Here is a 16,995-nt window from a genome sequence, read left to right as displayed (position 1 = left end):
TAAAGGTCAGGTTTTAAAATATCCCCAACCGCACCAGCCCTTTCATGGTTCAAGGGTGTTTTTAAGTAAAGGCAATGGTTCTATCTAGAACCAGAAGTTCTGATATGGAACCGTTTGCATGCTGAAATGGTTTCGATTGATGGAGGGTGTGAAAAGTTCTCTAGAGCACCACAAAGGGTTTGGCTATTGTGCGCAAGCTTGACATCATAACCACTGAAGAACCTTTTTGGTGCTGTATGGAACCTTTTCAATAATCTGCATCAATCTGAGGAACCATTTCTGAATAGAGCTCGAGGATCTAAATAGAACCGTTCCCTTGACTAAGGAAACCTTGAAGAGTCTCCTGGTCCGGGATTTGGGCACCTCGGCTCTAGAACGCAGCACTTCGTCGGTTAACTTTGTTTACATGTTTATTTAATTACGCGAATACGTATAAAATTAGTGAACGTCCCCTTTAAGGGAGTCGAGTCCGTCTGGAAATCGAGTGGAATCGTGTGGATCCGAGTCGTGATTCGTTGGAGAGAGTCGGTTCACTAGAGCTGATTCGAACTCTCCATTCGCGCGTTACCGCGGCGGCTTCGAAACGGACGAAGGCGCTCCGATTGGCCGCTCGGGGCGGGGCGCTCAGGTGGTGGAGGTGGGCGGAGTCAGCGGCTGGATGTCAACGCGTCAAAAAAAAAGCAAAAAAAAAAAAAACAATCGCTCCTCAGTGCTCAACCGCCCCCCCACCCCGCCCCCCTTTAGACCGCCCACCGACCAAATAATTATATAAATAAATAAATAAATCCGGCGTAAATCAGATCTCGCGCCTGCCAAGCGCCCCCCGTAAGTCAGAGCGCGTGACTGTGACTCTGATGCTGAATTGCGGCGGCGTGGGAAAGGAGCGAGGGGGGCGGAGGGGGGTGGGGGGCGGCGAGGTGCGGGCGCGAGCGATCCGGTGGAAGTTAACGAGCCACATACGTGTCCCTCTCGCGCTGCCCGTGACCGAGGACGGCGAAATCCAGCGGCCGGTGCGTTTGGCGTAAGTTGCTGTGCGCGTGACCGCGAGGGCTTTGGATGGACGGATGAATGGAAAGTTGGTATCTGAGCAGGTAGGGTCAGCTGAGCTCGGCGCGCGCGGATCTGATGCAGATGTGCGGGTGAGGCAGGAGAATAAGGACGTTATGCCACGTTATGTCGCGAGGACGCAGCGTTTCTGACCGGCCTTTGGGCCGAACATGAGGTCAGAGCCTGGCCGTCCCCCGCTCTGCAGGTGGATGTTGTGTTGTTATGAGACGCGCGCTGCGTGTCCAGCTCTGGTTTCTAGCAGTGAAGTGTTGGTCATTCAGGGGTGAGTATAGTGGAAATGTGGGGTCTTCATGTTAATCAGCGCCTTTTTACGAGGAAAACGCTGAGGAATAATTTGAGGGGCAGGAATCTGGGCTGTACAGTCTCATTGAAACAGCTGGTCAGGTTTCAAACAGCTGGTCAGGTGAGCTGCTGCCCTGCTGGAATGACGACCTGCACCACACCGGCCCTTTCCTGGGTCTTCAAGGCTGCTTTAGTACCGGCAGTGGTTCTTTGTAGAACCATGAGGTCTTTAAAGAACAGTTTGCATGCTTGGCGTGGTGAAAGGGTTCTTCAGATCGCTGGAGGATGCGAGAACCGGTACTACATAGCACCATAGTCTTCTGCTATCGTTTACAAGCTGGACATCATGGCACTTTTTGGTGCTATATAGAACCATATACAACATTCTCCATCAAGCTGAAGAACCATTTCACCATGCAAAGAGCTCTCGAAGCATGAAACGGTTCTAAAATAGGATGGCGCTAAATAGAACCGTTCCCTTTACTGAAGAATCACAACCATCTTTTTTTAGTCTGTGAGTGTGTTGGATATAAACTCTCCAGGGTGCTGGATCTCCAGGACTGGGCACTTCGGTTCTAGACTGTAGCGTTTTTATATCAAACTTGAATTCCTTTGTTTACGTCTTAACTTTCTACATTTCTGCATAATCGAGTTATCAGTGAGAATCCCCTTCGAGGGCCAGCACGTTCTCTACACGTTCTCCGTCAAGCTGCAAAAGAGCATATGGATTGACCATATGGAGAACCATTTAAGCATGCAAACTGTTTCATCCAGAACTCTTGGTTCTAAATGAAGCCATTGCCTTTGGTAAAGAACCCTTCAAGAGCCACTCTTCTAAAAATATGAAGGCTAATGTAACCAGACCGGTTCATGTTTATGCTAAAAATACTCGCGTGGTCAGTTGATCAATATCTGTATTAAAGGTTTACGTATCAAAGGTATCATAGATCAAAGGTTTAGATGTAAATTACACCCTTCAACCTAAACATGGTTCCTCAAGGGTTCATCAGCGAAAGCAGTGGTCAGGTGAGGAACTCGAGGAATGCTCTAATGCTGCTTTGTGTGGTTAAATGGAGAACCTGTTGCACATGGATCTCAAAATGACTCTATAGAGCTACTAAAAGGGTTCTGCCATTTGTTAAACATCAAAGAACCTTATTTTGGTACTAGGTAATACGACTGAACCCTTTTTAGGTAAAATATCTAACTGCGTTTTTTCTGACTGTTTGCTGTAAGTTGACGTTCATAACCTCCAGCATTCTGGCCTTTTCTGTGTTTTTCTGGCTTGTGGTTGTGATGTCACAAAGCATGGGTGTTTGGTTGCTTCTGATTGGTCTATATATATATATATATATATATATATATATATATATATATATATATATGGTACTTCACAAAAAGATGGTTTCCTTAAGGTTTTTATTAAAGACCATGGCTCTTCTAGAGCCCTGTGTAGAACCATTTGTGTGCTTAAATGGTTCTCCGTATGGTGAAATGCTTCTTTAGATTGAATAAGAACGTGTTCTATGTGGAACTTCTTTGAAAATGATTCTGTATACCATTTAAAAGGGGTTCTGTTGCTTTGTCTAGGTGCTGTATAGAACCATTTTTGAAAAGGGTTCTTCTGATATAAGATAGACATCGTAACAATTTCACCAGTCGAAGAACCCTTTACGCATGCAAATTGTTCTTTAGATTTAACGGTTCTTAATTGGAAACCTCGCCTTTGCTGAAGAGCCTTTGAATCAGCATCTTTAGCTGCGTAGTGCTGAAGAATGTGGTGTGGACCTGGATGGGGTCAGCTGGGGTCACTCTCGCCACGTGCTCTTGGTCCTGTTTGTAGTTGCATTAGCGTTGTTCAGAGAGGTCACGCTCTTCTTAAGGCCATGTGATCATGTTTATGGTAGCACAGTAGGGACTTGGCCACCCTGTACCCCAGTCATCAAGGGTCACTTTCAGGTGGATGAGCGTTCAACACAGCAGTGACCACTGGATGTGGTAGTGCTGTAGTTGTGTGGTGATGGTATGAGTGCATCAGGCACAGCGGTGTTGCTGAGGTGTTTAGATGTCAGTTACACTTATCATCCACAAACATCTCCACTACTGAGATCATTAGTTTCATCATCCCTCAAAAGACCTCATGCTGAGAAACTTGTCACGTTGATTTATCAGTCTACTCAGGCTTTAGCAGAGCTCAGTAACGCTGAGATTAATAACCGATCACATTGATTTATCAGTCTACTCAGGCTTTAGCAGAGCTCAGTAACGCTGAGATTAATAACTGATCACATTGATTTATCAGTCTACTCAGGCTTTAGCAGAGCTCAGTAACACTGAGATTAATAACCGATCACATTGATTTATCAGTCTACTCAGACTTTAGCAGAGCTCAGTAACGCTGAGATTAATAACCGATCACATTGATTTATCAGTCTACTCAGGCTTTAGCAGAGCTCAGTAACGCTGAGATTAATAACTGATCACATTGATTTATCAGTCTACTCAGACTTTAGCAGAGCTCAGTAACACTGAGATTAATAACTGATCACATTGATTTATCAGTCTACTCAGGCTTTAACAGAGCTCAGTAACGCTGAGATTAATAACTGATCACATTGATTTATCAGTCTACTCAGGCTTTAGCAGAGCTCAGTAACGCTGAGATTAATAACTGATCACATTGATTTATCAGTCTACTCAGACTTTAGCAGAGCTCAGTAACGCTGAGATTAATAACTGATCACATTGATTTATCAGTCTACTCAGGCTTTAGCAGAGCTCAGTAACGCTGAGATTAATAACTGATCACATTGATTTATCAGTCTACTCAGGCTTTAACAGAGCTCAGTAACGCTGAGATTAATAACTGATCACATTGATTTATCAGTCTACTCAGGCTTTAGCAGAGCTCAGTAACACTGAGATTAATAACCGATCACATTGATTTATCAGTCTACTCAGGCTTTAGCAGAGCTCAGTAACACTGAGATTAATAACTGATCACACTGATTTATCAGTCTACTCAGGCTTTAGCAGAGCTCAGTAACGCTGAGATTAATAACTGATCACATTGATTTATCAGTCTACTCAGGCTTTAGCAGAGCTCAGTAACGCTGAGATTAATAACCGATCACATTGATTTATCAGTCTACTCAGACTTTAGCAGAGCTCAGTAACGCTGAGATTAATAACCGATCACATTGATTTATCAGTCTACTCAGACTTTAGCAGAGCTCAGTAACGCTGAGATTAATAACCGATCACGTTGATTTATCAGTCTACTCAGACTTTAGCAGAGCTCAGTAACGCTGAGATTAATAACCGATCACGTTGATTTATCAGTCTACTCAGGCTTTAGCAGAGCTCAGTAACGCTGAGATTAATAACTGATCACGTTGATTTATCAGTCTACTCAGGCTTTAACAGAGCTCAGTAACGCTGAGATTAATAACTGATCACATTGATTGATCCGTGTACTCAGGCTTTAACAGAGCTCAGTAACGCTGAGATTAATAACTGATCACATTGATTTATCAGTCTACTCAGGCTTTAGCAGAGCTCAGTAACGCTGAGATTAATAACTGATCACATTGATTTATCAGTCTACTCAGGCTTTAGCAGAGCTCAGTAACGCTGAGATTAATAACTGATCACATTGATTTATCAGTCCACTCAGGCTTTAGCAGAGCTCAGTAACGCTGAGATTAATAACTGATCACATTGATTTATCAGTCCACTCAGGCTTTAGCAGAGCTCAGTAACGCTGAGATTAATAACTGATCACATTGATTTATCAGTCTACTCAGACTTTAGCAGAGCTCAGTAACGCTGAGATTAATAACTGATCACATTGATTTATCAGTCTACTCAGGCTTTAGCAGAGCTCAGTAACGCTGAGATTAATAACCGATCACATTGATTTATCAGTCTACTCAGACTTTAGCAGAGCTCAGTAACGCTGAGATTAATAACTGATCACATTGATTTATCAGTCTACTCAGGCTTTAGCAGAGCTCAGTAACGCTGAGATTAATAACCGATCACATTGATTTATCAGTCTACTCAGGCTTTAGCAGAGCTCAGTAACGCTGAGATTAATAACCGATCACATTGATTTATCAGTCTACTCAGGCTTTAGCAGAGCTCAGTAACGCTGAGATTAATAACCGATCACATTGATTTATCAGTCTACTCAGGCTTTAGCAGAGCTCAGTAACGCTGAGATTAATAACCGATCACATTGATTTATCAGTCTACTCAGGCTTTAGCAGAGCTCAGTAACGCTGAGATTAATAACTGATCACATTGATTTATCAGTCTACTCAGGCTTTAGCAGAGCTCAGTAACGCTGAGATTAATAACTGATCACATTGATTTATCAGTCTACTCAGGCTTTAGCAGAGCTCAGTAACGCTGAGATTAATAACTGATCACATTGATTTATCAGTCTACTCAGACTTTAGCAGAGCTCAGTAACGCTGAGATTAATAACCGATCACATTGATTTATCAGTCTACTCAGACTTTAGCAGAGCTCAGTAACGCTGAGATTAATAACCGATCACATTGATTTATCAGTCTACTCAGACTTTAGCAGAGCTCAGTAGCGCTGAGATTAATAACCGATCACATTGATTTATCAGTCTACTCAGGCTTTAGCAGAGCTCAGTAACGCTGAGATTAATAACTGATCACATTGATTTATCAGTCTACTCAGGCTTTAGCAGAGCTCAGTAACGCTGAGATTAATAACCGATCACATTGATTTATCAGTCTACTCAGGCTTTAGCAGAGCTCAGTAACGCTGAGATTAATAACCGATCACATTGATTTATCAGTCTACTCAGACTTTAGCAGAGCTCAGTAACGCTGAGATTAATAACCGATCACATTGATTTATCAGTCTACTCAGGCTTTAGCAGAGCTCAGTAACGCTGAGATTAATAACTGATCACATTGATTTATCAGTCTACTCAGGCTTTAGCAGAGCTCAGTAACGCTGAGATTAATAACCGATCACATTGATTTATCAGTCTACTCAGACTTTAGCAGAGCTCAGTAACGCTGAGATTAATAACTGATCACATTGATTGATTGATCCGTGTACTCAGGCTTTAACAGAGCTCAGTAAGGCTGAGATTAATAACTGATCACATTGATTGATCCGTGTACTCAGGCTTTAACAGAGCTCAGTAACGCTGAGATTAATAACTGATCACATTGATTGATCCGTGTACTCAGGCTTTAGCAGAGCTCAGTAACTCTCTGAGAAGTTCAGCACATGATCACTGAAGTAGGTTTTTATTTGGTAAATGCCACTGAAGTTCAGCCTTTTCTCTCTCAGAGCGACGCAGAGAAACTCGTAGCCGTGTTTGTTCAGCAGAGTTGATCACTGTAATGATCTTCCTACTGGAGAGAACAGTCCATCCTCTAGAACCCGTACAGAGCGCAGCAGCACAGATCCTCACAGGACCAATATGGAGCTCATATCCCCCCGTTACACACCAACAGATGTAGGTGGTCAGTGCGGAGAGTTTAAAGCTCTAAATGACCCTAAAGCTATTGAATGTCTGTCTCCTTATGATCTCAGATCTGCAGATTCTGACCTTCTGCAAACACCTTCAGCAAAACGCAGAAAACGTGGAGAGACTCTTTCAGTTCTTCTGCTTCTAAACTGTGGAGCTCCGTTCAGCTTTTATTAGAGGGTCGAGCTCAGAGCTCGCTTTAAATAAACATCTGAAAACGCAGCTCTTTAACTCGGAGCTTCAGTGAAGTCTACGGCTCTTTTTAATATCAATCTTTTTAATTTGACTGAGTTTTAATTTCGAATCATAAGACAAATGCCAGTTTCTTCTATCCCTGTTAAGCTTCATCGCCCGTCTGCAAATGCCACTGGGATTAGAATTGCTCCATGAATAAATATTATTGACTGTAACACCAGCAAAGTGAAGCTATAAGGGGTTTCTAATAAAGTGGCCAGTTATGCTGCAGGCAGGCAGAGCTCGATTCAGGCGTGGGTTTTTTTTTTTTTTCGTGCTATAAAGTAAAGCGTGATCTCATAGTCCTGTGCCAGGTTTCATTGCTGTGGTAAATAAAGATTCGGGCAGGAGATAAAGGTCAGGACGCTGGACGAGTGGAGAGGTGAAATGGAGGCCGGTCAGACGGATAGCAGGAGGTGCAGTCGAGCCCCAGAACACAACAGCGAGCCTTTTCCGCTCGTATTGTTCAAGTAAGACGAATGACGGAGGAGGTGCAGATGCTCCTCATCCCACGAATCTGCAGGAGCCGCCGGTGTTCTCAGGTTAGGCCGGAACCTTCTTGTTCTATTGCTGACCCTGGTAATGCCACTCGTAGATCTTCTCACTGACCGCACCTCGCCTAATTATGTCTGGTCTGACCGATCACCTCAGCTGCACTCAAAGACTTTAAGGGTTCTTTAGTAAACGGAATGGTTCTATTTAGAAACTGTTCTTCAGATTGATGGCACCAAAAAGTCTTGCAAGGGTTCAATTGTACACACTTGGATGCTTCATGGGTTCTTTAGCAAAGAAAATGGGTCATTTTTAAAGCGTTCTTTGCATCACCTGATGGGTTCTTTGGATTGTTGGAGCATGTATTGTATGTGGTTCTATATAGCACTAATGGGGTTCTGCAATTGTGCACACTTAATGATGGTTCTTCAAGGGTTCTTAGTAAAGAAAATGGGTGATTTAAAAGGTTCTTTACATCACAAAATGGTTCATTATACTGGTGGCGAGTGTTTGTATGGTTCTATATGAAATATTTTTTTGAAAAAGGGTTCTTCTATTGTTACACTTGACATAGCAAGTCTATTTTGGTGTTATATAGAACCCTTTTTAAAATGATTCGTTATAGAACCATCCACAGCACATTCACGGCCAATCTGAAGAACCATTTATTGATGCAAACAACCTTTTGAATCATGCAAAGGGTTTTTTGCATGTTCCTAATCTTATACAGAATCATTTTCTTGAAGAACCATCTTTTTTTTGTGTGTATGCAAATGGAACCATTTTCAAACGGTTCTCTAAAGAACCATGTACGATACATTGTCCATCAATCTGAAGAACCAGTTCACCATGCAAAGAACCTTTTAAGCATGCAGATGGTTTTATATAGAACTCATGGCTCTAAATAGAACCTCTGCCTTCCTGAAGAACCCCTGAGGAACCACCTTTTAAGAGTGTAACCTTGTTCTTCAGCTTTTCGCTGTTTAGTTTCGCTCTCTCCAGTTTCCCATCCTTGCACGTTGTCTTTTATTGTGTAACAGTTGAAGTGGTGTGCCAGAAAGGTTCTCTGGAGCGAAGCTACTGAAGAACCCTTTTTGGTTCCTCTATAAGACTCTTTCTTTGAAGGGCTCATATTGTCCCATTCATTTTTACACAAGCATTTCCAGCGTCTCCGTCACTTGAAATTGAACCGGCTGCGTTTGTTCCTGTGCCTTTTCAGACTGATGTATGTAAATGGCCTCTGTTCTGATTGGCTGCCCTGTATTGGGCTTCATTTATTGTGATTCGTCTCTTGCCTGGGAAACATTCATTCTAACATCAGTGTGAATGGGTGGGGGTAAACTGCTATGGGCTGAATAGGTAAGCCGTTTAGCCACACGTGTTGGTTTTTGTGACATCACAAACAACAAATTAATTGAAGGACTATATTTATTTGCTGTTGTACGGACTGGGAAGTGTTTAGAAACTTTAGCAGTGTTTACATAGCACATCAAACTGTGCGCTCTATGTAAAGCCCTCGGCTTTTCATGCCAAAGTTATTTGTCTAAGGTGCGTCTTGCGCTCGAGCTTTAATCTCTGAGCATCAGACGCTGCTAGAATTCAGTAAATATTACAGCCTGTCGGTTTGAGCTGAAGAACTACGCAGCCTCTCAACTGGCTTGTCTCCAAGCTAGACTAATGGCTAACAGTTAACCCCAAGAGACTGGCTTTTCCTTCCACTCACTCTTCCCATTAACTCATCAACTCTGTCGCTCCTTTGACCGTAAACTGGACTGACTGGCTGCAGCTCAGCACACAAGAGGTGAGGGCCTAGGAGAGGAGAGCGTGTTCTGCACTGTTTGTACGTCAAGTTATCTGCATTTATTTGCACTGTGAGGTCAGCAGTGCTGTTTCTGCACCTGAACCCACGTTAATGGCTTTCCTTACTACACCCTGTGTGTGGACTGTTCGGCTGCACAAACTGCTCTGTAGAGAGAAAGTGACATGATGGAGAACCTCTGAACTTAAAGGGGAACTCCACCAATTAAATGATTGAGATCTTTTAGGGGGATATGATTAAAATGCATTGGTGATGATGGGAACCAGACGTCCCCCTCTAAAAGCTCCCTCGCAGAGTCCCTACATGGAATGGTTATGAATTCACTGCCTGAGGTCTGAGGTGCTGGTTTATGATACTTCTGTGGTATAGTTTTGTTAAAATAGATGGTGGATGGACACATACAGTGTGCTGTAAGGCCAAACAGTCCCCATAGAAAACGGCTATATTTGTGCTCTAGACATGGCAGCACCTGGTTCCTATCACTATCACTGTAAAGAATTCTGACTCACTGACTCTGTTTACGTCTCAGTGATTGAATAATTCAGAGATTTTGGTCAATTTGGTAAAATTCCCCTTTAGGACTGCAAATTTCCAGTTGTGCGAGCTTCAGAATGATGAACTTGATTGATTTGATTCTTATAATGAAAGTGTTCACTTCCTATAACTGTGTTGCAGCTTCATGACATTTCATGAGATTCTCGCGCAACGGCAGCAGTAATCATACAGCAGCAGGTCACTACTGCAAAATATAGCAGGAACGATACATAGAAATGCAGAAAATCCAGACTTGGGTTTTTCTCCATTTAACAGGAATCAGCAGGTCTCCTCTGAAGGCCTTGGAGGCCCTGAGGGTTCCCCAGGGGTGAAATGGGGCGTGAGGTGAGACTAGCCACCATCATTAGAGATCCAAGCTGGTCAATGAATATTCCTAAGCATGCACACAGGTCAGATGCCTTAGGCACAGTGTCCAGCTCTGTGAGCAGGATTAGATACTCAAAGGGGAGCTGCTACGAAACACTCAGCAGTAAGTGTGTAATGAATTCGAAGATGAGGCGATTCCTGCGCAGGTGTCTCATTATACAACAGTTGGTTCTGGCTGCGCGAGCTGATTGGTTGAGAGCCTTTCTATCCATGCTGTTATTTCACCACATCACCACAGGTTTTACACAAACACCATCACTCTCATCGACGTCTCCGAGACGCCGTTGCTAAGCAACGACTCTGACAGCTATAGGAGATGCTCGAGCCATTTGAACGTTTTCACTTCTTGCTTTGCCACAAACAGAAAACGGACACTGTTAAGATCAGATTTGACTGACAGATGATTTGGTCCGACTCTGAAGACGAGACGGCACTAAATTCCCGACTGCCGGCTGAGCAGCGAGTGGGCGGAGCTCGTTACTCTGACGTAGCACCAAGCTGCTCGTTAAGGAGCTATAATTAGGAGGAAGGAACTGAACATTAAAACATATTAAAGCCGCGTTCACGGCCAGTTTATTCATTTCTTACTGTATTTATTTACCTGCTGTATTAAAGCAGTAGAGCACTTGGAGCGTGTTATCACCTCATGTTCTACTGCTTAATTGACAGATTGTTTGGTTTTTGTCTGTGTAAAGCAAATACAGAATTGATTTAATTCCAGGTTTATGATTTAACTATTTATTAAAACCAAGCAGTGAAAATAGTGTAAAAATAAAGTTTTCAAAAATATAAACTAAATCAAAACTAGAATGTCCACCACAATTTTATTTATTTATTTTTTTTCCCTCAGCATAAATGTGAGTTTAGAGGTGGATCACTTGTGTGGCCATATTCCTGTAAAGCGCTCATCATAATACTTAAAACTGAAACTAAACTAAAACTCATGTACCCTTGCCATGTACTGAAATCAAAAGCCAAAATGAGAAACTAAATAAAAATAAGGTAATGGACGTTTTAAAAACTAATAACCATGTAATCATTTTGTTTCTTGCAGTCGTTTCATTTCCTGAAGAGCATCTACTCCATAATATGCAGAAGATGTGACTGAGCTTCATGTTAGCTCTCTTTGGAAACAGGGCTTAGTTACTAACGTCTGTACGAGTTGCCAAAAAATACAGACTGCACACGAAGTTTTGGCATTTTTCCTCTTGTCTTCTAATTATAGGGGTGGCTCACAGAGGGCTGTGGTGGAGATCTGGTCAATAGGTGATCGATTTGGCATGGAGATCTGATATCTTGCTGGTCAGATAAAGTGTCCCATTGTTCCATTACTGTTTAACCAGACACTCTACAGCGGTCAACCTGAAATGTGCGAGTGTTGTGTTTTAGTGCAAAACCTCAATCGTACAGCGAGACGGTACGTGTGATGCCGCACTCTCTTTACCCCCCTGAAGACCTGTGGGCTCATGTGAGAACACGATTCATCAGTGTCAAACTTGTCTTGTCCTGGTCAGGAGAGTGGAAACACTACATGAGTTTCTGGCACTATGATTGCCTGATCTGCCATAAGTCCATCAATCGGTGCCGTCACCAGGTCGCAGTAGCGGTGGGGAGAGCAGAGAATCCCAGATGACCTTGTCCCCCGCAACTTCTCTCGGCTCATTCTGTGGGACCCTGAGCCCCTTCCAGGCCAGCTTGGAGATGTAATCCCTCCAGCAGGTCCTAGGATGACCTCGGAATCTCGTCCCAGTAGGCTGTGCCTGGTAAACCCCCCACCGGGAGGCGTCCAGGGGTCAGATGCCTGAACCACCTCAACTGGCTCCTCTCAGTGTGGAAGAGTAGCGACTCTACTCTGAGCAGTGACTGCATTACTGCTGCCCCCTGTCCCAGCCTGCGGCTGAACCGGCACAGGGGACCATGGTGCCAAGGACCTCCCTGCCATCTCCCACTGCCTATATGGCACTGCACAGGTCAAAAAACACGATTAATTCCTTGGTCACGTCGTACTTATGGTGTTGGTTAGTCTCAGCCATTAGGCTTTATTTTCAGTTTTTCAGTCTTAAACCTATAGGAGAGCTTGACTTAGCAATGCCGATGCAGAGTAGAACAGTAACACTTGCAGTTAGCAAGCATGAAGATCTAGAAGGCCCTGAAGGTTCCAGGGTTCCCCTCTGTTGTGCTCTGCTAGGACATGAAGTTAGTGGATTGAAATGGACTGGAACTCTCGGGAGACTGGCGATGTCATTAAGGCCAGGGCAACACTTAATCTAAGCATTATAGGAGAAACTATGCATGTGACTTCTTGATTTATTAGATCCTTGGAGGAAAAAACAATATAATTCCTCCCAGTACATCTGTCTGTACTTCACAGGCCAAAATGACTGTTTCCAACAGATGCCAGTATGAATGTGTGCTGCTATGAGATGTTATTGGGCTCTGGGCACAGGTGTATATGTTAGTCTAAGCAAACAGGCCTGTTTAAGACCAGCACACACCTTGTGCAAATTCTGTAAAGTAAACATACAAATCAGTCCTTCTAGGAACGTGGGTGTTGCTCTGAGTGGACAGACTTGTGGTTGATAAGCGGATTCAAGCAAAAGTATCTGCAGAATATAATAAAGTGCTACATTTAGTTAAGCTGAATAAGTGCGATATTTTAAACATCCAAATGGTTGAAATCTAAAATACATAAAATGCAGTGGTGGGTTGTATACACCATAACGTTCTGACCACCTCCTCGTTTCTACACTCACTGTCCACTTTATCAGCTCCACTTACTGTATAGCTGCACTCTGTAGTTCTACAGTTACAGACTGTAGTCCATCTGTTTCTCTGATACTCTGTTACCCTGTTCTTCAGTGGTCAGGACCCCCATGGACCCTCACAGAGCAGGTGCTATTTGGGTGGTGGGTCATTCTCAGCACTGCAGTAACACTGACGTGGTGGTAGTGTGTTAGTGTGTTCTAAGCTGGACTGACTCCACACACCCACCCCTCCTCCAGGCTTTTATTCTACTGCTCCGTTTTAAAACATTCGGTTATGAAAAGGAACAAATACCAACTTTTCACCTGGAGAACCTGATTTAAGCTCCACAATCAGACCTTAGAACCACTGTAGAACCTTTTGAGGGAACATTTACACTGTTTGTACCTCGACAAATGAAAAATGTTCCTGCACAGAACCTTAATTTCTAACGGTGTATACTTCTGTGCAAAAGTCAGGGACCACCCTTTATTTATGATCTCATTTACAAATTTGTACTCCTCAGTCCACAGACCCTCTACATCTCCGTCAGATGAGTTTGCATGTTCTACTGCAGGGGTGCACAGCTCCAGTCCTGTAGGGGCAGTGTTGAGCAGAGTTTGGTGCTTCTGTAGTCACTCGCTCACTCACCCTGCGTACTGGAGTTGAATCAGATGTGTTTGAGCAGGAAAAACACCAGTCTGTGCTGAACACCCGCCCTGCAGGACTGCAGTTGGTCTTTCTCAGTGAGGTTCTTCTTGATCAGCTACACGTCCTTTCAGACCCCCAGCGCTGAGTGGTCTTCTCACAGTGGAAGGATGGACAGAAACACCTGTGGATGTTTTCAGATCTGAAGAAGCTTGATTTTCTCCTCTCTCTGAGATCAAAGCTTTGGTGCTGTTTATCTGATGGGGGCAGTTTTGGTGTCTTACGAGTCATTTTCCCTGTTTTTAATCCTTGAAGTTAAAGTTTTAAAAAGTTAAAATTAAAGTTGCTCTTAAAGAGGTTCAAAGGTTCTTTAGTCAGGAGGTTAGTTGCTAGGTGGTTCCTGTGCTGTCCTATATGATTGCTAGGATGTTTCTAAGAGGTTGCCATGATAACCCAGGTGGTTGCCATGGTATCCCCAGGTGATTGTTGGGGTGTTACTAGATGGTTGCTATGGTGTCCCAGATTGTTGATAGCTTGTTTGATTTGCTCAGGCATCCCAGATAGTTGCTAGGATGTTGCTAAGCAGTTGCCATGGTTGCTAGGTGGTTGCTGTCGTATTCCATATGATCGATAGGTGGTGATATGCAGTTACTATGGTGTTCCAGGTGTTTGCCAGGTGGATGCTGATGGTCGCTGTGCTGTTTACCCACCGTTCCAATCAGACTGAACATTTGAGTTTCAATATCCTAAACACTGCAGGACAAGTTAATGGACAAATCATTTTAATAATAAGTGTATATCCATCATAAGTGTTTTGCAATGCTCAGTTACTAATTAGAAGTCCTGTGCACAGTCTGTGTGATTAGCTACAGCTTTAGTGAATTAAACCCTCACTGCAGTCAGGTTGGCAGTGTGTACTGCAGCTGCATCAAGGTGTTGTGCCTTCTCGTGCCTCTGACCCTGAGAGCTTCATGATCGCATGTGAAATTAGATTTCTGAAATCGAGAAGCATAACTATGGACACCAAAGATCTTAAGAAGGAAAATTGATGCGAGAGGGCGAGAGACAGAGAGGGCGAGAGACAGAGAGGGCGAGAGACAGAGAGGGCGAGAGACAGAGTGGGCGAGAGAGAGACAGACGGCGAGGGCGAGTGGGCGAGAGAGAGACAGACGGCGAGGGCGAGTGGGCGAGAGAGAGACAGACGGCGAGGGCGAGTGGGCGAGAGAGACAGACGGCGAGGGCGAGTGGGCGAGAGAGACAGACGGCGAGGGCGAGTGGGCGAGAGAGAGAGACGGCGAGGGCGAGTGGGCGAGAGAGAGAGACGGCGAGGGAGACGGCGTGGGCGAGAGGGAGACGGCGTGGGCGAGAGGGAGACGGCGAGGGCGAGAGTGGGCGAGTGAGCAAGAGACGGCGAGGGAGACGGCGTGGGCGAGAGGGAGACGGCGTGGGCGAGAGGGAGACGGCGTGGGCGAGAGGGAGACGGCGAGGGCGAGAGTGGGCGAGTGAGCGAGAGACGGAGAGGGCGAGAGTGGGCGAGAGACGGAGAGGGCGAGAGTGGGCGAGAGACGGAGAGGGCGAGAGTGGGCGAGAGACGGAGAGGGCGAGAGTGGGCGAGTGAGCGAGAGACGGAGAGGGCGAGAGTGGGCGAGTGAGCGAGAGACGGAGAGGGCGAGAGTGGGCGAGTGAGAGAGAGAGGGCGAGTGAGAGACAGAGAGGGCGAGTGAGAGACAGAGAGGGCGAGTGAGAGACAGAGAGGGCGAGTGGGCGAGAGAGAGACAGAGGGCGAGTGGGCGAGAGAGAGACAGAGAGGGCGAGTGGGCGAGAGAGAGACAGAGTGGGCGAGTGAGCGAGAGACAGAGAGGGCGAGAGTGGGCGAGTGAGCGAGAGAGGGCGAGAGTGGGCGAGTGAGAGGGAGACGGCGAGGGCGAGTGGGCCTGAGGGAGACGGCGAGTGGGCGAGAGAGAGACGGCGTGGGCGAGAGAGCGCGAGTGAGCGAGAGAGCGAGAGACAGAGAGGGCGAGAGTGAGCGAGAGTGGGCGTGAGAGACGGAGAGGGCGAGTGGGCGAGCGAGAGACGGAGAGGGCGAGTGGGCGAGAGAGAGACAGAGAGGGCGAGTGGGCGAGAGAGAGACAGAGTGAGCGAGAGACAGAGAGGGCGAGAGTGGGCGAGTGAGCGAGAGACAGAGGGCGAGAGTGGGCGAGTGAGAGAGAGTGGGCGAGTGAGAGGGAGACGGCGAGGGCGAGTGGGCGAGAGGGAGACGGCGAGGGCGAGTGGGCGAGAGGGAGACGGCGAGGGCGAGTGGGCGAGAGGGAGACGGCGTGGGCGAGAGGGAGACGGCGTGGGCGAGAGAGAGACGGCGTGGGCGAGAGAGGGCGAGTGAGCGAGAGACAGAGTGGGCGAGAGTGAGCGAGAGTGGGCGAGAGAGACAGAGAGGGCGAGAGTGGGCGAGAGAGACAGAGAGGGCGAGAGTGGGCGAGTGAGCGAGAGACAGAGGGCGAGAGTGGGCGAGTGAGAGAGAGTGGGCGAGTGAGAGGGAGACGGCGAGGGCGAGTGGGCGAGAGGGAGACAGCGAGGGCGAGTGGGCGAGAGGGAGACGGCGTGGGCGAGAGGGAGACGGCGTGGGCGAGAGAGAGACGGCGTGGGCGAGAGAGGGCGAGTGAGCGAGAGACAGAGAGGGCGAGAGTGGGCGAGAGGGCGAGTGAGAGACAGAGAGGGCGAGAGTGGGCGAGAGGGCGAGTGAGAGACAGAGAGGGCGAGAGTGGGCGAGAGGGCGAGTGAGAGACACAGAGGGCGAGTGGGCGAGAGAGACAGAGGGCGAGTGGGCGAGAGAGACAGAGGGCGAGTGGGCGAGTGAGAGACAGAGAGGGCGAGTGGGCGAGAGAGAGAGAGACAGAGAGGGCGAGAGACAGAAGGCGAGAGTGAGCGAGAGGGCGAGAGTGGGCGAGTGAGAGAGAGACAGAGGGCGAGTGGGCGAGTGAGAGAGAGACAGTGGGCGAGTGAGAGAGAGACAGAGGGCGAGAGACGGCGAGTGAGCGAGAGACAGAGACAGAGACGGCGAGTGGGCGAGTGAGAGAGAGGGCGAGTGGGCCAGAGACAGAGAGACGGCGAGTGGGCGAGAGAGAGAGGGCGAGTGAGCGAGAGACAGAGAGGGCGAGAGACAGAGGGCGAGAGTGGGCGAGTGAGAGAGAGACAGAGGACGAGTGGGCGAGTGAGAGAGAGACAGAGGGCGAGAGACGGCGAGCGAGTGAGAGAGAGGGCGAGTGGG

The 16,995-nt window shown here is 46.4% G+C and overlaps 1 protein-coding gene across 7 annotated transcripts in view; it reads left to right on the top strand.

Annotated features, from left to right (window-relative positions):
* LOC108434230 (myosin VIIA and Rab interacting protein) overlaps positions 1-16,995 on the top strand; it is a 315,840-nt gene that overhangs the window by 64,166 nt on the left and 234,679 nt on the right. For 3 of the 7 annotated variants that reach the window (XM_017709210.2, XM_017709209.2, XM_017709208.2), the window contains exon 1: positions 927-1,021. The exons of 1 other annotated variant lie outside the window; for it this stretch is intronic. The gene's annotated coding sequence lies outside the window, so the exon portion shown is untranslated. Of the gene's footprint in view, positions 1-926; positions 1,092-1,244; positions 1,331-16,995 lie in introns of those variants that run through there. 3 more of the 7 variants (XM_037534193.1, XM_037534194.1, XM_037534195.1) reach the window with 3 other exon arrangements.

Source organism: Pygocentrus nattereri, chromosome 24 (genome assembly GCF_015220715.1).
Source record: "Pygocentrus nattereri isolate fPygNat1 chromosome 24, fPygNat1.pri, whole genome shotgun sequence".
NCBI lineage: Eukaryota > Metazoa > Chordata > Actinopteri > Characiformes > Serrasalmidae > Pygocentrus > Pygocentrus nattereri.
Note: the sequence above shows the minus strand (reverse complement) of the source record. Positions and strands in the feature narration are given on the sequence as shown.